Raw genomic sequence first — 25,603 nt, 5'->3', positions numbered from 1 at the left:
CTGCCGTGACAAAACTACCAGGTGCTGGGGGCTTCAACAACAGAAAATTTAGCTCACATTTCTGGAGACTGGAAATCCCAGATCAAGGTGCCTGCAGGGTCGCTTCCTTCTGAGGGCTGTGAAGGAGAATCTGTTGGACGCCTCTCTCCTGGCATCTGGGGGTGTGCTGGCTCTCTGTCGTGTTCCTTGGATGACCGACGCAACTCCTGATCTCTACCTTCATGCTCACATGGCATGTCATGCTCACATGGCTCGTCACGTCCAAATTTCCCCATTTGATAAGGATACCAGTCATAATTAGATTAGGGGCCTACCTGACTCCCTTTCACCTTGCATCTGTGATGAACCTATTTCCAAATGGGAAGACACCTTTTTTTTTTTTATGTTTCTTTTTTTTATTTTTGAGAGAGAGAGAGAGAGAGAGCGCACAAGCAGGGAAGGGGCAGACGGAGGAAAACCCAGAATCCGAAGCAGGCTCCAGGCTCTGAGCTGTCAGCACAAAGCCCGACGCGGGGCTCAAACTCAAACCGCGAGATCACGACCTGAGCTGAAGTTGGACGCTTACCTGAGCCACCCAGGTGCCCCAGAATTGGAAGCCACTTTTTGAGATACAGCGGGGACTGAGAACTTTAATATTATGAATTTTGGAGGGTCAAAATGCAACCTATAACAACCTGTATCTAATTCACAAACTGGAAAAATACTAAAAACCATCAGTATTTTCAGTGCCTGGTAACAGCAGATGAGGTAAATCGATCTGCTGAAAACAGTAAAAGCTGTGAGAATATGACAAGCATGTTCCTAAAAGCACCAAATAGCTAACAAGGTAGGGAGGATGTACTGAACCCTAATTCAAGTCAGTACTTGACCCAGAGAGAACCAAGAAGTCCGGCTGCATCTTGCCCTTCAGTTATTTGCTAAAAGGTTGCCCTTTTAGGACTTGGGGGATGAGCGCTGGAATCTGTTAACTGCCAAGGATGGGGTCCTGGTGAACAGTATCTAAGTTTGGGCCAGCCCTCAAAAGGCAGCAGGCTGGGAGTAAGAATTCTGAGCAGCCCAGGTTTGTATTAGCTGGATGGCCAAGAAAATCTCAAGCCTTGATTCTGGACTACTAGTGACAACTTTCAAATACAAATGTCTAGTGCCCTTGAACTATGGGGTAAACCGCTGGCCAAGCTCCAGGTGGTCACTTGCGGGCTACAGACAGGTGAGATACAAATAGCACTGCAAAGGTTATGAACACAGAACTGAGACACTGAAACCACAACCCACAGAAAGCCATTTGGAACACACACCCTGAGTCCAACCAGGTCAACGCCTGCTAAAACAAATACATCAACATTCACCATAGGATTTAAACAAGACGCAGAGCCTCATAGCGTAACATTCAAAATGTTGAGGATGTAATCCAAAATTAGTCAGCATACAAAGAATGAGGAATTGCCACTCACATGGGGGAAAAGATACACCATGCAAACACTAATGATAAGAAAGCTGGAGTGGCTCCATTAATCTTGGACAAAGTGGACTTCAGAACAAAGAAAACCATGGGGGATAAAGAAGGACATTCCATGAGGAAAAGATGGTTAATTTGCCAACAAGGCAGAACAGTCCTAAATGTGTATGCATCTGACACCAGAGCTTCAAGACACATCGAGTAAAACCTGACAGAAGTGAAAAGAAAAATAGAAAAATCCAAAATTACAGCTGGAGACTTCAGCACTTCTCCCAGTAATCGACAGAACTGACAGACAGAAGGTCAGCAAGGACACAAGAGGACTGAACACCCTCCACTAACTGTATCGAGCAGACATTCATCGAGCACTCCACACAACCACAGCAGTGTCACCTTCTTTTCAACACACATGGAACATTCATTAAAAAAATCTTAACAAATGTAAAAGAATTGAAATTGTAGAATTAGGTTCTCTGATCATAACAGAATTAAACTACAAAGCAATACATAAGGTAACAGGAAAACCTCCAAACACATGAATAGTAAACACCACACTTATAAATAATTCATGGGTGAAAGGGAACATCTTAAGGGAGGGGATAAAAAAATATTTAGAACGGAAAGAAAAAATTTTAATTAATGCATCAAAATCTGTGGAATCCAGCTGAAGCAGTACTTAAAAGGAAATTTAGAAATTATTTCTCGGGACACCTGGGTGGCTCAGTCGGTTGAGTGTCCAACTTTGGCTCAGGTCACGATCTTGCAGTTTGTGAGTTCGAGCCCCGCATCGGGCTCTGTGCTGACAGATCAGAGCCTGGCGCCTGCTTCGGATTCTGTGTCTCCCTCTCTCTGCCTCTTCCCCACTCATGCTCTGTCTCTCTCTGTCTCTCAAAAATGAATAAACATTAACAAAAATTTTTTAAATTATTTCTCTATTTTTCTAATGTAAAGGGCACAGTGGAGTCATAGCTGAAAATTAAAATTTAGTTACTTTCTGGGGCTTGATATCCCATACTGTAAAAGTGGGCAGAGGACCCACCAGTAGGCAATCACATTAAGATTAAGAAATCAGGGGTGCCTGGTGGCTCAATCGGTTAAGTGACCGGCTCTTGATCTCACCTCAGGGAATGATTTCACAGTTTTTGAGTTCTTTGAGTTCGAGCCCCACATCGGGTTCTGCGATGACAGCACGGAGTCTGCTTGGGGTTCAGTTCTCTCTCCCTCTCTGCCCCTACTCCACTTGTGCTCTCTCTCAAAATAAACAAATAAACTTTAAAAAAAAAACTTTAAAAAATAAAAAAAAAATCAATACCTACTAACTCTAATTTAAACTGCATTTTTACAATTTCTCAAAAGTCATTAAGAAGAACAGTAACAGAATATTGAAAGTATCTTTTGTTGAGTACATCAATGTCCAAAGAGTATCCCAACCAATTTGGCTTAATATTTTCAACACACGCCATTTAAAAGGCTATGTTTCCAATCAAACTAAAGAAAATACAGTAAAAGTAATAGAAAAAGATGGCACAGGAATTCTGAAAAAAAAAATCTCCATTAGCTAGCTTCTTGTGATAAAACATAAAAAAATTCACATCTTTAAATAACCAGAGGTCATGATCATTACCCATAAAATGTTACATACGAAATTTTTATTAGAAAAGTTGCAAATGGGGGCACCTGGGTGGCCCAGTCAGTTAAGTGGTTTAAGTGTCCAACTCTTGATTTTGGCTCAGGTCATGATCTCATGGTTTGTGAATTCAAGCCCCACATCAGACTCCGTGCTGACAACATGCAGCCTGTTTGAGATTCTCTCTCTCTCTCTCTCTCTCTCTCTCTCTCTCTCTCTGCCCCTCCCCTGCACGCGTGCAGGAGCTCGCTCTCAAAATAAATAAAACATTAAAAAAATAAAACAGATAATTGCCTTATTTTTAGTAAAGAAATGGAGGTTGGGAAAGGGAAACTATAATATTTTAATTCCAAAAGAATACCTTATGGACATTACAAAAAGCAGTTGCATTAGAAGGACATCTATGAACATGCTAACCAAAGAAAGAGGCAGAGAGATCATAAAACACAGTATGCCAGGTGGTCTTACAATGTAAAGGGAATAATTCTTAGAACTCTGACATTTTATGACTGGGCCTATAACACAGAACACTCCACTTCCTTGTTTTCATCACTAACTGATGCATATTTCTGTCCCATGTCACCACACATCAGCCCCCTATTCACAAATACTCTGCCTGGAGCTATATGGAACAAAGGACAGCAACAGAAAATGACACAGTGCACCTAGAAAGTGCACTGAACAGGGGCGCCTGGGTGGCTCAGTCGGTTAAGCATCTGACTTCAGCTCAGGTCATGATCTCACGGTTCCTGGGTTCGAGCCCGTGTCGGGCTCTGTGCTGACAGCTGGGAGCCTGGAACCTACTTCGGATTCTGTGTCTCCCTTTCGCTCTCTCTGCCCCTCCCCCGCTGGCACCCTGTCTCTCTCTCCCAAAAACAAACACTAAAAAAATTAAAAAAAAAAAAAAGTGTACTGAACACTAATAAGCTTTGTGACTGATTAAAATTGGACAGATTCATGTCTGTACCATATCTGGTCAAGAGAAACTGCAGATAAACTTAACTGCATAATACAGTTTTCCATCCAGCCATGTATTAGGGATTTTCAACCCTTTGAACATCTTCCCTGTCCATTAAGATTATAAGGTCCTTTGAGCAGTTTACTCTACCTCCTTCATTTAAAATAACATTTAAGGAGCGCCTGGGTGGCTCAGTTGGTTAAGCATCCGACTTCGGCTCAGGTCATGATCTCACAGTTCGTGGGCTAGAACTCTAGGGCTCTATGCTGACAGCTCAGAGCCTAGAGCCTGCTTCAGATTCTGTGTCTCCCTGTCTCTTTGCCCTCCCCCACTCAGGCTCTTTCTCTTTCTCTCTCTCTCTCTCAAAAATAATTAAATATTACAAAAAATTAAAATAACATTTAAGAATTGCTTTGGCCAAGCCCTGTGCCACTGGAGAAATAGAGGTGATTGAGTCTCCGCCTCTCATCTTTGGCAGCAGCAAAGACATGTATAATGTGAAAAAGGTTGTGCAGACACAGAGGGAGGTCATCCTACATGTACGAGGACATGTTGGAGAGGCTGATACATTCAGGGACAAGGGTGTGCTTCTATGGGATGTTGGTTTAGGAGGCAGAGAAAGGGCTGGGCCATACTAGAAAAGGTCTCACCAGCAACTGCTCAAGAATTTGGACTTTACCCTGTGGGCAATGAGGAGCCAAACAGGATCAGACTGGCTTTTTTAGGAAGCTATAAACTCTGGTACTGGAGTAGAAAATGAGAAGGAATGGATGGGAAGAGGCAGGAAGCGGGAAGACTGACCCATCTGGAGGCTGTTTAAATAGTCTAGGGAGATCTTATTTCGATTTCCTCCCCCTGCAGCAGCTAGTGCACAGTAACCTTATGCATAGTAAAACAAACAAACAAACAAACAAACAAAAACAATGTTGGACTGAACTAACTCAAGAAGGAAAATACCTAAGTTGCTTACAACGTGCTTTTCTGTTTCCTGAGACAATTCCTTCCTCAAGACGGGGTGGGGGGAGGGGAGGAAGAAGCCACAACATTATCATGTACACTCATAACCAATGCCTTTCACACCATCCTAATATACAGCTAAGATCCTTAAGAATCTGGGTTCTCACAGATTTTCCTTGTCTTCATTTTCACATTTTCACTCATCTCAAAACATTAGTGGAAAGAGTTTCGAAAAAACCTGCTAAGCAAATACCCTGGCCAGAGCATGCCACATACACATTTCAAATAATGAAACCAAGGAAGGGGGTCAATATATAGGTAGTGCCAGTTTGGGATATGCACTGATTTATCCATCAAGATATAAATCTTCAATGGATACTCCCAATAACTGTTCCAGAAGCTGAATGTAATCAATCGTAAAGATGTGGTAGACGATTTAAAATAAGATAGCATCTACTCAATGCAATCCCTATCAAAATTCCATCTGGTTTTGGTGGGGGTTTTTTTTGCATAAATTGACAAGCTGATCCTAAAATTTGCATGGAAATTCAATGGACCCAGAAGCCAAAACAATCTTGAAAAAAAAAAAAAAAGAACAAAGTTGGAGATTCACACTTACCAATTTCAAAACTCACAACCAAGCTATGATAACCAAGCTGATGTGGGACTGATGTAAGGCTGAACATACATAGGTCAACCACCTGGTTGTGGACAAGAGTGCCAACATAAGTTAACGAGAGAATAGTCTTTTCGACAGATGGTGCTGAGACAACTGGATATCCACATGCAAAAGAATGAAGCTGGAGCCTAACCTCATACTGTACATAATAATTAATTCAAAGTAGATAATCCAAAGTTAATGTAAGAGTTAAAACTATAAAACTCTCTTGGGGTGCCTGGGTAGCTTAGTAGGTTGAGCATCAGACTCTTGATTTTGGCTCAGGTCGTGATCTCATGGTTCATGGGATCGAGCCCTGTGTTGGGTGGGCTCTGTGCTGACAGCTCAGAGCCTACTGGGGATTCTCCCTCTTCCTTGCTCTCTGCCCCTCCCCCACTTGGCACATGCTCACGCACTCTCTCTCACAATAAACATGAAAAAAACTCTATAAAACTCTTACAGAAAGAGAATAGGACTGAATCTTTACAATCTTGGGTTTGGCAATGGTTGCTTATTAGATATGATGCCAAAAGTGTAAGTGACAAAAGAATACATGAATTGTACTTGATCAAAATTAAAAAGTTTTGTCTTTCAGAAGACACTATCAAGTAAAAAGACAATCCACAGAATACTTCAAAACTATTGGAAAATGTCTGATAAGGGACTTGTATATGGAATATATTTAAAAAGCCTCTCTTATCTATGTAGATATAAATAGATGTTAAGAGGGATGCTCGGGGGGCTCAGTTAAGCATCCAACTCTTGATTTCGGCTCAAATCATGATCTCACGGCTTTGTGAGTTTGAGCCCTACATCAGGCTCTGTGCTGGCAGAGTGGAGCCTGCTTGGGATTCATTCTCTCTCTCTCTCTCTCTCTCTCTCTCTCTCTCTCTCCCCCCCCCCTTCCCCACTCATGTAGTCTCTCTCAAAATAAATAAATAAACTAAAAAAAATAAAAATAAAAAATAGATGTAAAGATATCTATTTATAGCTAAAGGGGATTAAGAGGTATGAACTTCCAGCTATAAATAAGTCACAGACATGAAAAGTACAGGAGAGAATATAGTCAATAATATTGTAATAATGCTGTTTGGTGACAGATGGGGACTTTACTTATTGTGGTGAGCACTGAATAACATACAGAATTATTGACTCAATATGCTGTACACTGGAAGCTAATATAACATTGATTACTTCAATAAAAATGTTTTTAAAACTCCTAAAAATCAGTAATAAAAAGACAACCAATTTCAAAATGGGCAAAGGATTTGAAGACTTTTCTCAAAAGGAAATATACAAATGGTCAGTAAGTACATGAAAAGATGCTCAACATCAGTAGCCATTAGAGAAATATGGATCAAAACCACAGACACTAACTACTTCACACCCATTAGGATAGCTAAAATAAAAATGACAATACCAAGTACTGGTGAAAATGTGGAGAAATCAGAACACTTAAGCTTTACCGGTGGGACTGTAAAACGTTTCAGCCACTTGGGAAAATAGTTTGGCAGTTCATCAAAATGCTGAACACAGAGTAGCATATGACCCAGCAATTCCCCCACTTAGGTATATTCCCAAGAGACCTGAAAACATGTAGGTCTACATAAAAACGTGTGCATGAATTTTTATCACCAGCATTACTTACAATAGCCCAAAAGTGAAACAAATCAAATGCCCACCAAGTGATGAATGAACTAAGAAAATACGGCATACCCACACAGTGGAATATTACTCTGTTATTCAACAATAAAAAGGAATTGGTGATCTTGAAGACTTCCCTAAAGTGAAAGAAAAAATGACATATTGTATGACTCCATCGTTCTGAAACGTCCAAAACAGACAATGCCCATACAGACAGAAAGCGGATTAGTGATTACAGGGGCTGGGGAGAGGGGATATGGGGAGTGACTGCCAGTGGGTACAGAGTTCTTTTTAGGCCATGAAAATGCTCGTGCTCACTTCCGCAGCACATATACTAAAACTGGAATGATACACAGAAGATTAGCACGGCCCCTGCACAAGGATGACACACACACCTATGAAGGTTTCTACATTGTTTTCTTGCCATTTGCAATGACATGGATGGAACTAGAGAGTATAATGCTAAGTAAGTGAAATAAGTCAGTCAGAGAGAGACAAATACCATAGGATTTCACTCATACGTGGAATTTAAGAAACAAAACAAATGAGCAAAGGGGGGAGAAAAGAGAGAGACAAACCAAGAAAGACACTTAACTATTTATTGAGTACTGATGGCTACCAGAGGGGAGGCGGGTGGGGGGACGAGTGAAATAGGGGATCGGGATTAAGGAGTGAGCACCAGGTGATTAAAATTAGAACTTAAAGGTTGGGGGGGGCCCTGGGTGGCTCAGTCGGTTGAGTGTCTAACTCTTGATTTTGGCCCAGGTCATGACCCCAGTATCATGGGAACGAGCCCACAATCAGGATCGTGTTGAACAAGGAGACTGCTTAAGATTCTTTCTCTCCCTCTGCCCTCTCCCCTACTTGCAAACTCTCTCCTTCCGTCTGCAAAGAAAAAGAAAGAAAGAAAGAAAGAAAGAAAGAAAGAAAGAAAGAAAGAGGAAGAAAAAACTTCAAAAATTGGTCTAAAACAAGACATGGTGATGGTTACGCACCACTATGAATATAATAAAAGCCCCTGAATTGTATACTTTTAAAGGCACATGAATTATATCTCAATAAAGCTGTTACACATGTATATATTTTTAAGACAGTACCCACCTGTGGTTTATCAACTAGATCGGCATCTGCATCAATGGCTTATTTTTTGTTCTATTACCAATAAGCTTAAAAATTATTTAGAAAAATACTAAACCAGAAAATCATCACAAAGGTGGGATGGACAGCATAGAGATAGGACTCTATGAAGATTTTTCACCTTAAATACCACCAACATGTTATTCTCTTTCTAAACATATGCAATTAAGATCTATCTTAAAATTGTCAGGTTAATCTCTTCGGCGTGAACAGTCTGTTTTTACGAAGTCCAGAGCTAGTCAGGCATGTTGGCTAAGGAAAAGTACATGGTGAAAACGTGGGCTGTAACAACTGAACCAGAATGGTTTCCAAGGGACTGAAACAAACGATGCTTGAAACTAAACGAGTCTCTGCCTTGTATTTTTAACAATCAGTCCTGGGTCATTATTAACAACTAAGTTTATAAATACTTGTGAAAATTAATGAAGGGAAATCCCACGAAAGTGGATTCAGGATGCCAGAAGAGGAGGCTAGAGGGACACCACTCAATGTCAATTACAGACCGTTAACAGAAGAATCTTTGACAGGAAAGAATCATGGATTCCAGGCCCCAACACTGAAATATGCATTGCATCTCCTACAAGAAATGGACCATCCCAGCAACTCGGCCCATGAGAAATCGTCACCCTGAACTCCTGCCTTTCTCCACTGGACTTCCTCTCAACTTCCTCCTTCTTCTCCATAAAATAACCTTCTTGTCCTTTGTTGGACTGGCCTATGGCTTTATTGTAGCTTGTTTGTCCTGAAATGCAATTCTCTGTTATTACCAAATAAACCTATTTTTGCTGGTAAAACAACTTTTATTTTTAAGGTTAACGTACTCAAACGTTCACTTAAAATACACCGAGGTTAACAAGCCAGATAGCAGGAAATCTGTGAATTTGGTGCCGGAAAGATGTTGCACTTCATCTAGTAAGAAAGAGAGCAACCAGCACCTCAATTTAAAAATGCAGTGACGGGGCACCTGGGTGGTTCAGTCAGTTAAGCCTCGGACTCTTGATTTTGGCTCAGGTCATGATCTCACGGATCATGAGTTCGAGCCCCAAGTAGGGCTTTGTGCTGACAGCGCAGAGCCTGGCTGGGATTCTCCCTCTCTCTCTGCCCCTCCTCTGCTCACGTTCTCTTGGACTCCCTCAAAATAAAAAATAAAAATTAAATAAAACTAAATAAATAAAAATACAGTTCCAAATTCTGAGCCAAACATTATAGAAATATATATATATATCCAGCCTTCTTGGGGAATGCATGAAAAGAAGCACATTTATCTGAATAAGTTTTAGATCTTTGTTAGAAGACAATTATTAGCTCCCACTAATAGTTTATAAGTTAATACGGGACACATTCTATCAATGATCAAACAGACCAAACTCAAAGATTAGACAAGGAAGACTGCACGATGTGGACTGAAGGAGAGAAGAAATGTAGATAGACTCTGTGAAGCAACAAGAATATTCAGAATCAAAGACAGACACAAGATAATACTCATCAAATTTCAAATCAAATCCAAGAAACTATGGCTAGAGATAAATCTGGCAGGCCAAAGAAATCTTTACTTAGTAAAGTGATTTTAAGTTTATTTATTTATTTTGAGAGCAGAAAGTTCAAGCAGAGGAGAGGCAGAGAGAGAGAGAGACAGAGAGACAGAGAGAGAGAGAGGGAGAGAGAATCCCAAGCTGGCTCCACACTGCCAACACAGAGCCAGATGCGGGGCTTGAACTCACAAATCATGAGATCATGACCCGAGCTGAAGTCGGACGCTTAATGAACTGAGCCACCCAGGCACCCCAGTAAAGTGATTTTGAGACTAAAAAAAATAATTATGGGGCACCTGGGTGGCTCAGTTGGTTAAGCATCCGACTTCAGCTTGGGTCATGATCTCACAGTTTGTGAGTTTGAGCCCTGAGTTCAGCTCTGTGCTGACAGCTCAGAGCTTGGAGCCTGCTTCAGATTGTGTCTCCCTCTCTCTCTGCCCCTCCCCGGCTCACGCTCTGTCTCTCTCTCTCAAAATTAAACATTAAAAAAAAATTTTTTTTTAAGCAATTAGATGAAGAGGTAACCAAATTTTAACTGCACTCTAATTTTTCTGCCATTTATTTTCATGTTAGAACTCAGTTCAATCTTCTGAAAAGTTACCAATGAACAATGCTACTATTACGTCCTAAAGAAATTGGGGGCGGGGGGAGGGGCAGTCATAGTAACAATGTTCCAGCAATGTTAACATGCCATTTCCACTAACTTAAATAGTGGGATACTATGTTCCTGGCTCATACTTGTGCAGAGGTTTAAACATGCAAATAAATACACTACAGGAGGGGCGCCTGGGTGGCTCAGTGGGCTGGGCATCTGACTTTGGCTCAGGTCATGATCTCGAGGTTTGTGACTTGAGCCCCACAGCAGGCTCTGTGCTGACAGCTCAGAGCCTGGATCCTGCTTCAGATTCTGTGTCTCCCTCTCTATCTGCCCCTCCCCCACTCACACTCTGTCTCTCTCTCAAAAATAAATAATATTTAATATTTAAAAAAATCTTTAAATACACTACAGGAGACATGCACAATTAAATTTCAAGCTGAAACGCAATAGATATATTTATTGTATGACGTGCAATCAATTTTTGCATTAGAAGTGTGAACTCCACATCTGAAGATCCAAACATTTTAATTTTACATCAGAGGAAAATAATATATACAAAAATATACAGTAACTTCGTTTTTCTTCGTTTGCATTCCCATGTCTAGACAAGCTTAAAAGACTATTTTAATATGATACTGGAGAGGGTGGGGAAATAAAAATACATATATTATGGTGTGGATTTGAAATAAAAAAGATAAAGAACCATAAGTTGGCTCCTTTTATAGGAGCATACTAGGATTATGAATTTTGATACCATTTAAATCTATACTCTGCACAAAATACAGGCAAAATATGATTTTCTATAAACAGAAACTTGCAATTTTTATATCTTATTCTAAAATGTCACTAACATTTTAATGGAGTCATCTCAATATTTTTCTGTTCTTTAGGGGCACCTTGGTGACTCAGTCTGTTCAGCATCCGACTTCAGCTCAGGTCATGATCTCACAGTTGGTGGGTTCGAGCCCCATGTCAGGCTCTGTGCTGACAGCTCAGGGCCTGGAGCCTGCTTCGGATTCTGTGTCTCCCTCTCTCTCTGGCCTTCCCCCACTCATACTGTCTCTCTCTGTCTCTCAAAAGAATGAATAAATGTTTAAAAAAAATAAAAATAAAAATAAATAATATTTTTCTGTTATTTGTACGTAGTACTAACATCCCATACATTTGTCTCTTAGGAGTTCTGAAAGAGAATTTATCTACTGTAGCCAAATCAATATTATAACAAAGGCATGCTGTATGGCGGTGGCGGGGGGTGGGGTGGGGATAAATTTCTGGATTCAGTGATTAAAGAAAACAAGGACTAGGGAGTAAACGGTCTGGTAGAAATTCACTGAGAGCAGAGACTATGTGCTGGTCTGATGTGCAGGTGCGATACTTACAAACAAAAGTGGGCAGGGGGCAGTGATGGAAAAATTAAAACTACAGATGGCAGCTATCTTCTAGCAGAATCTACACAAACCTGGAAGTTCTCACAGCAGAGTCACAGCATTCTGCAAAATTAAGTAAACACTGAGAAGTGTATTTGTATTATCTGGAGTTACCAAAGGAACTAAAGATGGAAACTCAGGGGCGCGGACAAAGGAAGGAAAAGGTATTGTCAATTTTTCAACCTAATCTCTTCGGTACTACTTTACCATTTTATTTATTACCAAATGCAGGTATTCAATTTTTAAGACCAAAAATTTTAATTAAGGATGAAAGAAAATGACATCGTTCGATCTCCTTATACACACAGTAGATCTGTTTCTAATCTGAAAAACATTCGAAAACAGTGTTCATACGATCCCATGACAATAGAACATAATAACAATGATAGTAAGAAATGTTGATACAGGCACAGAACAAAATCTGTAGGCTCATTTTTTTTTAATTAAAAAAATTTTTTTTAACATTTATTTATTGCTGAGAGACAGAGAGACAGAACACAAGCAGGGGAGGGGCAGAGAGAGAGGGAGACACAGAACCTGAAGCATTCTCCAGCTCTGAGCTGTCAGCAGAGAGCCTGATGCAGGGCTTGAACCCACAAACCGTGAGATCATGACTTGAACTGAAGTCGTATGCTTAACGGACTGAGCCACCCTGGGCGCCCCTGTAGGCTCACATTTCAAACTCCTATACCAAGTAATACTGTAACTTTAAAATTGAATATACCCTGGGGTGCCTGGGTGGCTCAGTTGGTTAAGCATCCGACTTCAACTCGGGACATGATCTCATAGTTCATGAGTTCGAGCCCTGTGTCGGGCTCTGTGCTGACAGCTCAGAGCCCGGAGCGTGTTTCGGATTCTGTGTCTCCCTCTCTCTCTGCCCCTTCCCTGCTCATGCTCTGTCTCTCTCTCTTTAAAATAAACATTAAAAAAATAAAAATATTCTATAAAATTGAATATATATTACTTTTGTCAGGGATCCTAAAGATAAAGAATATAAACTAAAACACGTACGCCTAGAAAAGTAACTGAGAAACAAAATCAGAGTAAAAGATTAATAGCAGTATTTCTGAGAGAAAGAAAGAATGGGCAGGTTACTTTTTCCCTTCATGTTTTTCTGGGTTTTGCCCCAAATATCATACAAACCAGCTATATTCCTTTATAATGGAGAACTTGTATTTTTTACAAACGATTTTTAAGAATATACTCAGATGAGAATCTTCTAGTATAGGCATGTTGACCCACCACTTCCTTAAAAGTATCCAGCTTTATGGAATATCAACATATAAATATTTCGTCAATTCTAAGGCCTACATATTAACATCTCTGAAATCAAGATGCATCTTACAATCAGCCAGTGACAGTTGGGATACAGTTGTCATTGCCTGGATGCGTGTGGCGATCAAAAGTACCAACACTAGGGGTGCCTGGGTGGCTCAGTGGGTTGAATGCCCCACTCTTTTTTTTTTTAATTTTTTAAAATATTTATCTATTTTTGAAGAAAAGAGAGACAGGATGTGAGTGGGGGAGGAGCAGAGAGCAAGGGAGACACAGAATCCAAAGCAGGCTCCAGGCTCTGAGCTGTCAGCACAGAGCCCGATGCAGGGCTCGAACCCACAAACTGTGAGATCATGACCTGAGCCGAAGTCAGACGCTTAACTGACTGAGCCTCCCAGGGGCCCCAAGCATCCCGCTCTTGATTTCAGCTCAGGTCATGATCTCCTGGTTCGTGGAATCAAGCCCAGTGATGGGCTCCTTGCTGGGTGTGGAGCCGGCTTGGGGTTCTCTCTCTCCCTGTCTCTCTGCCCCTCTCTCGCTCATACATGTGCTAAATAAATATTTTAAAAAATTAAAACATTAAAAAAAAAAGCACCAGTAGTAAAACTTAGACAACAAGGTAAACACAGAACTATCATATGACCCAGCAATTACACTCCTGGGTATATACCCAAAGGAATTGTTAGCGGGGGCTCAAATACATACTTGTACACCCATGTTCACTGGAGCGTTATTCACAATAGCCAGAAGGTGGAAAGAGCCCAGGTATCTATCAACTGATTAACGGATTAACGAATTACAGCATACCCGTGCAATGAAGTGGTATTCAGTCATACCATGGAAGGAAACTCTGACACACAGACATGAATGAACCTTGAACATTATGCTAAGTTGAAAGAAGGCAGACACAAAAAGACAAAATACTATATGATTCCACTATTTTTTTAAGTCCATTTATTTTGAGAGCGCATGAGTGCACATATGCACGAGCAGGAAAGGGACAGAGAGAGAGGGAGAGAGAAATGCAGGCAGGATCTGCACCGTCAGCACGGAGCCCAATGTGGGGCTCGATCCCAGGAACCACGAAATCACGACCTGAGCCGAAACCAAGAGACAGACGCTTAACCGACTGAGCCGCGCAGGTGCCCCTGTATGATCCCACTTTTATGAAATATCTACACCAGGCAAATGCATTGAGGAAGTAAATGAGAGGTTACCACGAAGCTGAGAAAAGTGGAGATGAGCAGTTATGACTTCATGGTCACAGAGCTTCTGTTTGGGATGATTTAAAAAAAAAGTTTGTAAATACACAGTGGTGACATTATGAATGTAGTTAATGCCACTGAATTGTATACTTAAAAATGGTTAAAATGGTAAATTGTTAGATATTTTTACCACAATTTGTAAAAATTACTAATGTAACACACCAAAACCCACTGGATGGGTAAACTGTATGAAATGTGAGTTGTATCTCAATGAAGTGGTTTTTAAAACTTGGGGAGCTAAGAATAGCCCATCCTTCTGAAAAAGTGTCAGTGTCAACACTATGGCACAGCACGTGGAAATATACAAATATCGGTGATTCTGTGCCAAACGGTTGAGGAGAGATGGACACTGAATATGAAGATACCTTAGGAATTCTTTCATCTCTCCTGCTTTTTCGTTTTAATTATAACGCACAAAAACACTACACGATAAAAATCTATATTTCAGTGAGCTACCTGTTCAAGACTGTAAAATAAAAATGTCAGATCATAAGAAAGCCACGTCACTGTTTGACTCTCAGCATTTTGCTCATCGAGGGGCACCTGTAACGGCGCGTCTCGCAATCAGTGTGCACACGCCACTCACAGCGCCATGTACATATGGGCCCACGTGCACACACACACGGGCCCTTTCCCTAAGCAACCTGTGAAATCAAACACACATTTGCATTCCCAAACAGTAATTTCTGAAAATAAAAAAGCACCAGGAAGAATATGTGAAATGAATACCATTTGGCCAAATTCCGTGTTGGCTGTTGCAAGCACTCAAAGAAGGCACTGGCTTCACATGGAGGTATGACACAGCAGAAATCTAATACAGATATAATGTCTATTACTCATTTGGAGCCATGACTCAGAGTATTTTAAAAATACATATGGAAACCAGAGTCTTTTCATAACTAGACTACAAACGAGAAACTCGTGCCAAGACGTGACAAACACAAATCTTAAAAAGCTTCACAGATTTGAATCTCCCATTTAAAACACAAACTATTTTATCAATGCTTTGATGTAATCTTGAAATTGCAGGAGCCACAGAGTTTAAAAGCCCAGGAACATTTTTCTGGTTTTGATGATGCTAATCACCTGTCCAATTAATGGTCAATGATCACTGCAGGACATATACAAGTTCAGGGGAAACCCACGTATTGATGGAGGTGATAACCGGGGTCTCTTGTTGCATATAAAAAGCAATTTGCAGCGGATACGCCTGGACGCAACTTTTCAGCTGGAAGAAAAGTACTGCAAAACTTTCCATTTTTACAATAACTTAATCATTTGGGTCACTATAGAAGTGACGGATGCTCATCAGAAATCAGAGTAAACAATAAAAGCGCACCATAATCTCACCACCTAGCTCTGACTTCCATTCCTGTTGTCACGTGGAGCCTTTCTGTGCATGTCAGAGAGCGAGCGATGAAGTGCCCAAGGGCCCAGCTCTGGGCCGGACTTACAGATTCAAGTCCAACCTCTTCTGCTCACTGGCCGAGTGACCATGGGCCAACTAGGCAACAGTTCTGTGCCTGTCTGTCAAGTAGGAATAACAGAAGCTCCTTCATCAAGTTTTTAAATATAACGATCCCACACATACAGTTTTGCTACCTGCTTTTTCGCTTAATAAAAAAAAGCGTGAACCAGTTTCCATGTCATTAAATACCCTTTATGTTTAAGGGCCACAGTGCATTCCATTACACAGTTGTTCCACAATGTACTCTGACCCTCAGAGCCAGGCATTTAACCATTCCCAGTATGTCTGCTATTCCAACAGGCCTTTACACGAGACCAGAACGGCTGGGAGGTAGACGTCCTAAATCTCAGGGACAGAGACCCTATGCACACACAGACCAGGCCATTAGCCTAGGAGATGGCCTTTGTGCCTCCCGGCCACCTGAGCCACCTTAGGCTTCTCACCTTTGGTGCCCAGCCTCCTGGCCATTCGTGAGTCCCCAACAGTCTTGCAATAAATTCTCTTATGCTTAAATTAGCCAAAGTCCGTTTCTGTTACTTGTCACCAAAGCACTTTCCTGATACACACGATAACATTCTCTCCCATAATGTTCCATTACACACACACAAATAATGACGCCACCAACCAACCTCTTCAAGTCAGCTGTGTCCCAGGAAGGAGTAGGTAAAACCAGACAGCTCTAGTGCAAAGCACCGAAGTTCTCTGAAAGATAGACATTTTTATCCCAGTGAAAATTCTGCTCTGAGAGTCTTCATACACTTATAGGCCTGGGATGCTACAATTAATTACACAGAGTATATAATCTATAAAAAGACCAATCCAATCTTTCTCAGAGGAAAAAAAAATCAAATTGCAAATACTACTATTACTACTAATAACTGGTAATATTTATATACTGTTGTAAATACCTTACCTGCTAGTCATTTAATCGTGGCAATAAATTTGTAAGCACTATTGTTATCCCCATGTTATACACAAGGAAAGTGAGGCATCAGAGAAACTGAGTAACTTGCCCGAGGTCACACAGCTATTCAGGATTTGAACCCAGGCAATCCAGCTTCAAAACCTATGTTTTCAACCACCATATATACTGCTTCTTGATTTTTGTCTCATAACGACAGATTTTTTAATTATGATCACATATTACATCTTCATTATTATGTGTCAGAGTTGGATGTAAATGGCAAAGGGAGATTTCCCACATAGATGAACTCCAGTAAGTACTTCATCTTCTACCGTGGCTTCTCCTGCTAAGACTATGTTATGTATGATCCCAGTACCTAAAACAATCTATGGGGCGTCTGGGTGGCTCAGTCGGTTAAGCGTCTGACTTCAGCTCAGGTCATGATCTCACGGTTCGTGGGTTCAAGCCCTGCATCAGGCTCTGTGCTGACAGCTCGGAGCCTGGAGCCTGCTTCAGATTCTGTGTCTCCCTCTCTCTCCGCCCCTCCCCCAATCGCATTCTGTCTCCCTCTCAAAAATAAATAAAAAACATTTAAAAAAATAAAAATAAATAAAACAACCTATCATTCCCCTTCCTCCCTGAACAAATGCCAAGTGCTGTTCCGTTTCTAAGCCTTCCCTCAAGCGGTTTCCATTATTTAAAACACCCTCCGAACCCAACACCCACCTGCGTATTCCCATCCAGGAACGAAATGGCAATCTCAAATGCCACAATCCCCACACACCTCCCTCAAGCCTATCCAGATGGAATGAATCCGCCTGCCCCCATAGTCCTGTGATTCTGTTTACCTCCAGTAGAGCATGCATTACAATCTGCTAGTTTTTTCTCCCCATCCATCCCTTCCCAATGTAAGGTTCTAGAAAGCAGAGACTACATCTGATAAATTCTCTTCTTTTACTTGGTACCCTCCACCATACAGAAAAAAGTTATCGCAAGAAGTAGTTGCTCCATTAATGATGACTGAGCTTAAGGGAAGCAGGCTGTGGAAATCTATCGAGAGAGACTATCCCAAAGAAGCAAAAGGGAAAATATCAAAGATCTAGAAAAATTTAGCTTATCATTAAGCTACTGTAAATCCCTGTGAATAGAAATCTCAACACCTATCATTAAGAGACACTATCATTTGTGGAATTTTAACATGTATCTCAATAGGTCCTTTTATGGTCTGAATGTGCACACTGTGGGAAACGAACAAGGAAATTTTTTGGAAAACTATTTAAAACATTTGGTAAATACTGGGAACACAAGGTCATATGAACCACAAAGAAAAAGTCGAAACTCTGGCCACCACCACAGTAAGCAGTGAGGGTTATAACTGCAGGCAAACCAGACAGGTGGTCAGCTCTCACTTTAAGAAACCCATTGCCGGGGTGCCAGGGTGGCTCAGTCGGTTGAGCATCCGACTCTTGATTGTGGCTCAGGTCATGGGATCGAGCCCCACGTCGGGCTCTGCGCTGACAGCATGGACTGCTTGGGCCTCTCTCTCTCTCCCTCTTTCACTCTGTCCCACTCTCTCTCTGCCCCTACCCAGCTCATGCTCTCTTTCTCAAAATAGAATCCCATTGCCTTCTGTATCTCTTATCTTCCTTCTTTGGTTTTCCTCAAGTCATTTATGGATTAAATCAAAGCTAAGAAGCTCTTTGCATTTTCTGAATTACTGCTCATTCCTACAGTGAAGATGAAATATTCCCTTTGAGTTTTTCCCATATTGGAAAAGTAAATGTGGAAAATGGCAGGAAGAAATCCAAATAATTGTAATTATTAACCAAATGGAACTAACGTACTATTACCGTTGATTCTATGATAAGTTTTGGGGAAAAGAAGATTCCTGCATCAACAAAGACAACTCCCTGCCCACACCACCTGTGGATCAAACACAGAAGGAGCCCTCCTGTGCCATCTGTAGGAAGGGGTAGAAATGAAATCCACCCTTACCACCTGACACATGAAGTCCTCTGCCACCATGAGGAACCCTCGCCAGAAGGAGCATCTGAAAGAATGCATTCTTTTCAGAAAACTAAAGCCTCACTTTTATTATTTTTTGTAAAGATATTCCTCTTAAGCAAACTCTACACCCAAAGTGGGGCTCAAAGTTACAACCCCAAGATCAAGAGTTGCAATAAACTTATAAGTTTACTGCTCTACTGACTGAGCCAGCCAGGCACCCATCACCTCTCACCCCCAAAATAAAACCCACCTTGAGGTCTTTCTGATTGGACTTGGTTGATTCCTTCTGATTCATACTCATTAGGAGTTCCTGGAAATCCCTTGCATATAAGACAACTAAAAACAGGAAAACAACTATCTTCAAACTCAGAGAAAGTTGCATACACATGACCTCCAACAGTTTCCACCGGAGATGATCTTTCTGTTCGATTTGCGAGATTGCCTGTGCCAAATAGCATACAGTTATAGGAAGCAAGCAATATTAAGCTGGTCCCAGCCTTTCCAAAGCCAATTCCAAAGTGGCACCAAATGGTATTCCCAGAGAAAAGAGGTTACCCTTAATGAAATCGCACTTGTTCTTTTGAGTATTAGTAACAACACAGGGGTAGTGAGACACATGATTGTCCACCTCAACAGCAAATTTATTTGCACTTATCTACACCTGGCCCAGAAAATATGTGACAAATATCCCGAAAGAGTGAAAAGGAGGAAAATTGAGGTTGTCACTCTAATTTGCCTATCTGAGAACACTTTCAAAATTGTTCTTAAAAAAAAAAAAAGGATTCATAATAGACATGTCTAAACTCACTTAAAAAGTTTTAAGAAAATCCCATGAAAATGTGTGAAAGGCACTAACAACAGAGCTAATCAAACCACAGTGAAAGTCAAACCCTGCTCACAACCTAAAGAACACTCGGCCATTGTTGCTGTGTGGAGTCTCAACAGCTGGTCCATACCAGGCATTCCCTGTTACACCCTTGCACTCAAGACTTTCAATTTGTTTTTTAATATAACTTATTGTCAAATTGGCTTACATACAACACCCAGAGCTCATCCCAACAAGGACTTTCAATCTTTAAAAGATGAATAGGATCTCTCATCTTGAAAAGAAGCATTCTTTTAATAAAGAATAACAACACCAGGATGCTTGGGTGGCTCCGTTGGTTAAGCATCAACCTCCTGATTTCAGCTCAGGTCATGAACTCACAGTTGGTGAGTTCGAGCCCCGTATCGGGCTCTGCACTGACAGCACGGAGCCTACTTGGGATTCTCTGTCTCCCTCTTTTTCTGTCCCTCCTCCCCACCTCAATAAATAAATAAGTGAACATTAAAAAGGGGGAGGGTTCCTGGGTGGGTCAGTGGGTTAAGCATCTGACTCTTGATCTCGATTCAGGTTCATGATCTCATGGTTCGTGAGGTCTAGCCCCACGTCAGGCTCTGAGCCTGATTGGGATTTTCTCTCTCCCTCTTTTTAGAGATGTGCACATGCCTGGAGGTATGTGTTTAAATCCTGTGAAAGCACATAAGTTAAATAAAGATCCTTATATGTTATGTCTATGCAACTACATATGCAGTCACAGGCCCCTCTTGTTAACCTCAACCCCAGATTTTACTCTCTCTGTATGACTTCCCCACATGGTGACCAATGAATGACACAGCTAACATCTCAGAGGCTAAGTTTTCAAATTTCCTAGAATAGAACTATACCAGAGAAGATGGCTTAAACATCAGTCAGATGGGTAAGTTTCCTATCCAGTGACCGTATCAACCAAACTAGGGCACGTTTTAGAAAAAGAAAGGGTACTATTATTGATTATGCCAGGAGAGCAGGTTTAAAACAGAATTGTTCCAGACAGAAACAAAAAATACAGTTATCCTAGAATATGCCCACCAGATGAAATTTTTTTCCACTTCCAAGAGACATTTCTACTGTTCTATAGATGCCAAAACATGCAATAAATCACCTTCTCTTAGGCATGCTATTTGATAATGGCAGATAAATTAGAACCTGGGAGAAAAGGAAGGCAAGATATGACTAAGTCTTGAAATATGTTGTCCAATAGACTAATGCAGAAACTGATAGCATTCCTGCTCATCCAAGATTTGAAAAGGACACAGAAGCATTGTCCATTAGATGCACATCACTTTCCAGAGTCATTTTTTCAATTTAATCACTAAAGACACAACTGTAAGCCTAAAGTAATATACACAGCTTAAATCAAGAGAGAGGGTTACTAAGAACCATGGGTGGGATTCTCAATCTACAAGATTAACAAACCTGTGTTGTGAAGAGATTAATTTCTTCTAATTGATATTAAGAACCTAATTTCACTTAATTCTAGGAAGTTGAAAATCAGTCTGCACCCTTGGAAATAAGATGTTAAGGGAATCAGATGATTTTTTTTAACGTTTACTTATTTTTGAGAAAAAGAGAGAAAAGCCACAAGCCAGAAAGAGGGAGACAGAGGATCTGAAGCAGGCTTCTTGCTATGAGTGCAGAGCCTGACATGGACTCGAACCGAGAGATCATGACCTGAGCCAAAATTAAGAGTTGGCCGCTTAGCCAACTGAGCCACCCAAGCACCCCTGGAATAGGACGATTTCTTATGTGCAACTATTTACCCATGTTCTCTCCTCTTCCCTACTCTGTTATACTCCATCCTGTGATACTGGGGCTAGGACTCCCAGATCCCATGCTGGCAGGCTCCCTGTTCACTTCTGCAATGCAAAGTTCTAGAGAGAGGGTGAGAGATGAGGAAGAAAAAGAGGCTTCTTGCCTGTTTCCCTATTTCTGTTAACATCGCTCCAGCAGCAGCTGAATTCCCAAATGTAGAAATTTATCCACAGATAGGCTTGCTGATGGGTAAACTGACACACATGCATTACAGCATCGTGTGTAAAAGTACAAGATTATAGACACCCTATATGTCCGTTAAAGATGGTCAGGCAATTTAACATAAATAAGGCAGTAATGGAGGAATAGAGTAACCAAAAAAAGGGACGTAAGACATGCAGAAAACCAATATCAAAATGGCAGGGGGGCCTGGCTGGCTCAGTTAGAGGAGCCTGCAACTCTTGATCTCAGGGTTGAGTTTGAGCCCTACAGTGGGTGTGAGATTACTTAAAAACAAAAGCTTTTAAAAAAATAATAGACATCTTTGTAACTTTTTTTTTTTTTTGGCCAGTGACAATAATTAGCATTTTATTTTCTTCACTATGGACCCGACAATAAAGCCCAAGTCTAAAAGCTGTACCTGGTTATAGTCTCCTTAGTATAATTGGCTATGTAACACAAATGTAAAAGCTTCACGGATATTGGTAGAAGTTTTTCTTTATCAGCAAATACATAAATGTATATTAAACTCTTCAATCGAAAGGCAGAGATGGATGAAATGGATAACAAAACATGATCCAACTATATGCTGTTCACAAAAGATTCATTTTAGATTCAAATACACAAATCGGTTAAAAGTGAACGTATAGAAAAAGGTATTCCACACTAACAGTAACCAAATTCAACAGCTGGAGTGGCTATATGAATTAATATCAGACAAAATAGACTTTAAGACAAAAACTGTAACAAGGGACAAATAAAGACCTTATGTAATAATAAAAGAGTCAATTCATGAAGAAGATAAAATAATTACAAATATTTATAAATATATATGCACCTAACAATGGAGCCCCAAATATACAAAGGAAAAACTGACAGAATTGAAGGGAAAAAAAAGAAAGTTCCACATTAATAGTTGGAAGTATCAACACCCCACTTTCAATAATGGATAGAACAATTAGAATAATGGATAGAACAAAGAAATAGAAGACTTAACACTACAAACCAACTAGACCTAACAGACAAATAGAACATCCCATCCAACAACAGCAAAAAACACATTCTTCTCAAGTGCATTCTCCAGGATTAACTATACATTAAGCCACAAAAAGTCTTAATAAACTTTAAAGGACTGAAATAATTCCAAGTATCCCTTCCAAACACAGTGGAATGAAGTTGGATATCAATAATAGAAGGAAATTCGTAATTCACAAATGTGTTGAAGTTAAACAATGCACTTTTAAAAAATTAATGGGTCACATAAACATTACAGGGTAAATTAGGAAATACTTTGAGATAAATGAAAATAAAAATACCACGTTTTGAAACATAGGAGATGCAACAAAAGCAGTGCAAAGAACTGGAAATTTATACCTGTAAATGCCTACATTGATTGAAAGAGGAGGATCTCAAGTTAATAATCTAACCTTCCATCTAAATGAACTAGAAAAAGAAGGGCAAACTAAACCCAGAGGAAGCAGAATGAAACAATAAAGATCAGAGCAGAGATAAGTGAAGTAGAAAATTAAAAAAGAAAATCAACAAAACAAAAAGTTGGTTCTTTGAAAAAGTCAACAAAACCAACAAATGTTTAGCTAGACTGACCAAAGGAAAAGACTACTCAGATCACTAAAATAAGAAATGGAAGTGAGATTGGTCATTCTTGCTGATCTTAGAGAGATGAAAAGGATAAGAGAACACTATGAAACACTGTATGCCAACAAATTAGAAAACCTAGATGAAATGCAGAAAATCTCAAAAACGCAGAAATCACCAAAACTGACTAGAAAAGAAAGAGCAAATTCCGAATAAGTCTAGAACAAGTAAAGATTCAGTAATCAAAACACATCCAAAAAGGAAAAGTCCCAGGACCAGATGAGTTCACTGGTGAATTCCACCCAACATTTAAATAAAAATTAACACCAACCTTCCTAAATTCTTTCAAAACTAGAAGAGGGAATACTTCCTAACTCATCCTGTGAAGCCTCTATCACCCTTATACCAAAGTCAGACAAAGACATAGCAGACCAAAATCTTGTGAATAGAAATGCAAATAATCCTCAGTGAAATACCAGGAAATTGAATACAATAACATATTAAAAGGATTCTATACAAGAACCAAGTGAATTTTATCCAAGAAATGCAAGGGTGGCTGAACAATAAAAAATCATTTAATGTAATATATAATATTAACAGAATTTTTAAAACTGCAGTATCATTGAATTAATGCAGAAAAAGAATCTGACAAATTCCAATATCTGTTCATGATAAACAAAAAATAAAAACACTCAACAAACTAAGAACAGAAGGGAACTCCCTCAACTGGAAAAGGGCAGCTATGAAAAACCCACAGCTAACATCATCTTTGGTGATGAAAGGCTGAATGGTTTTCCCCTAATAACAGGACTAAGATTAGAATGTCTACTCTTGCCAGATAAAAAAGCATCCAGATTGGAAAGGAAACAATAAAACTATCTTTTTCACATATGACATAATCTCATCTACAGAAAACCCTAGAGTCCACACAAAAGCTATGAAAGCTAATAAATGAGCTCCACAAAACTGCAGAACACAAAATCAGCATACTAAAATCAGTTATATTTCTATACGCTAGCAACGAACAATCCAAAAAAAAAGCTAACATGCCACTTTACCTTATTGAAAAGAACAAAATACTTAGCAATAAATTTAACCAAAGAAGTACAAGACTTAGACACTGAAAACTACAATACATTGTTACGTGAAATTCTAAAAGACCTAAATAAATAGATATCCCTTTTCATGGATTGTAATGTTCAATAATGTTTAAATGGAAATAATTCCCAAATTAATCTACAAACTCAAAGCAATTCCTATCAAGACCCACCTGCCTTTTTATAGAAATGGACAGGTTCGGGGCGCCTGGGTGGCTCAGTTGGTTAAGCGTCCGACTTCGGCTTAGGTCATGATCTCACGGTCCGTGGGTTCGAGCCCCGCGTTGGGCTCTGTGCTGACAGCTCAGAGCCTGGAGCCTGCTTCGGATTCTGTGTCTCCCTCTCTCTCTGACCCTCCCCCCGTTCATGCTCTGTCTCTCTCTGTCTCAAGGATAAATAAACATTAAAAAAATTAATAAAAAGAAATAGGCTCATCCTAAAATTCATACAGCATTGCAAAGGATCCTGAAGTCAAAACCATCTTGAAAAAGAATAAAATTAGAAGACTTACACTTCCTATTTCAACTTACTACAAAGCAATAGTTATCAATATAGTATGAAACTGGCATAAGAAGAGATATTCTAGACCAACAGAATACAATTCAGAGTCCGGAAATACAGCAATACATTTATGGTCAAATGATTTTTGACAAGGTGCCAAGTCCAATCAATAAGGGTTTTCAACAAATGGTCTTTCCAACAAATGGTGCTGGAACACCTAAATATCCACTTGCAAAAGGATACATTTGGACCCCTATCTCACAACATATACAAAAATCAATTCAAAATGAATCAAGGACCTCTATCTAACCGCGAAAACTATAAAACTCTGAGGAAGAAACACAGGGGTAAAGTTTTTATTACTTTGGATTAGGCAATGGTTGCTTAAATACGACACCAAAAGCACAAACAACAAAATTAAAAAAAAACAGATAAATGACTTTATCAAAGTTAAAAAATCTTGTGCATCAAAGGACCCTATAGGAAAGTGTAAAGACAACCCACAGATTGGAAGAAGATATTTGGAAATCATACCAAATAAGGGTCTAGAATCCAGAATATGTTTAAAAAAAATTTATAACTCAAAACAAAAATACAAACAACACAATTGGTAGACATTTCTCTAAGGAAGATATGCAAATGGCCAATAAGCACATGGAAAGA

General features: G+C 40.0%; 1 protein-coding gene and 1 non-coding gene across 7 annotated transcripts in view; one reads left to right on the top strand and one right to left on the bottom strand.

The window, feature by feature from the left end:
* SMURF1 (SMAD specific E3 ubiquitin protein ligase 1) overlaps window positions 1-25,603 on the bottom strand; it is a 108,987-nt gene that overhangs the window by 61,543 nt on the left and 21,841 nt on the right. The gene's annotated exons all lie outside the window — the stretch shown is intronic.
* Window positions 7,611-7,717, top strand: LOC128774770 (U6 spliceosomal RNA). The gene has a single exon (XR_008419239.1). It is a non-coding gene; the product is annotated as a U6 spliceosomal RNA (small nuclear RNA).

The sequence above is a fragment of the Panthera pardus genome, unplaced genomic scaffold (assembly GCF_024362965.1).
Source record: "Panthera pardus isolate Hobbes unplaced genomic scaffold, ASM2436296v1 HiC_scaffold_4, whole genome shotgun sequence".
NCBI classification, from domain to species: domain Eukaryota; kingdom Metazoa; phylum Chordata; class Mammalia; order Carnivora; family Felidae; genus Panthera; species Panthera pardus.
This window is presented reverse-complemented; position numbering and strand designations above follow the sequence as displayed.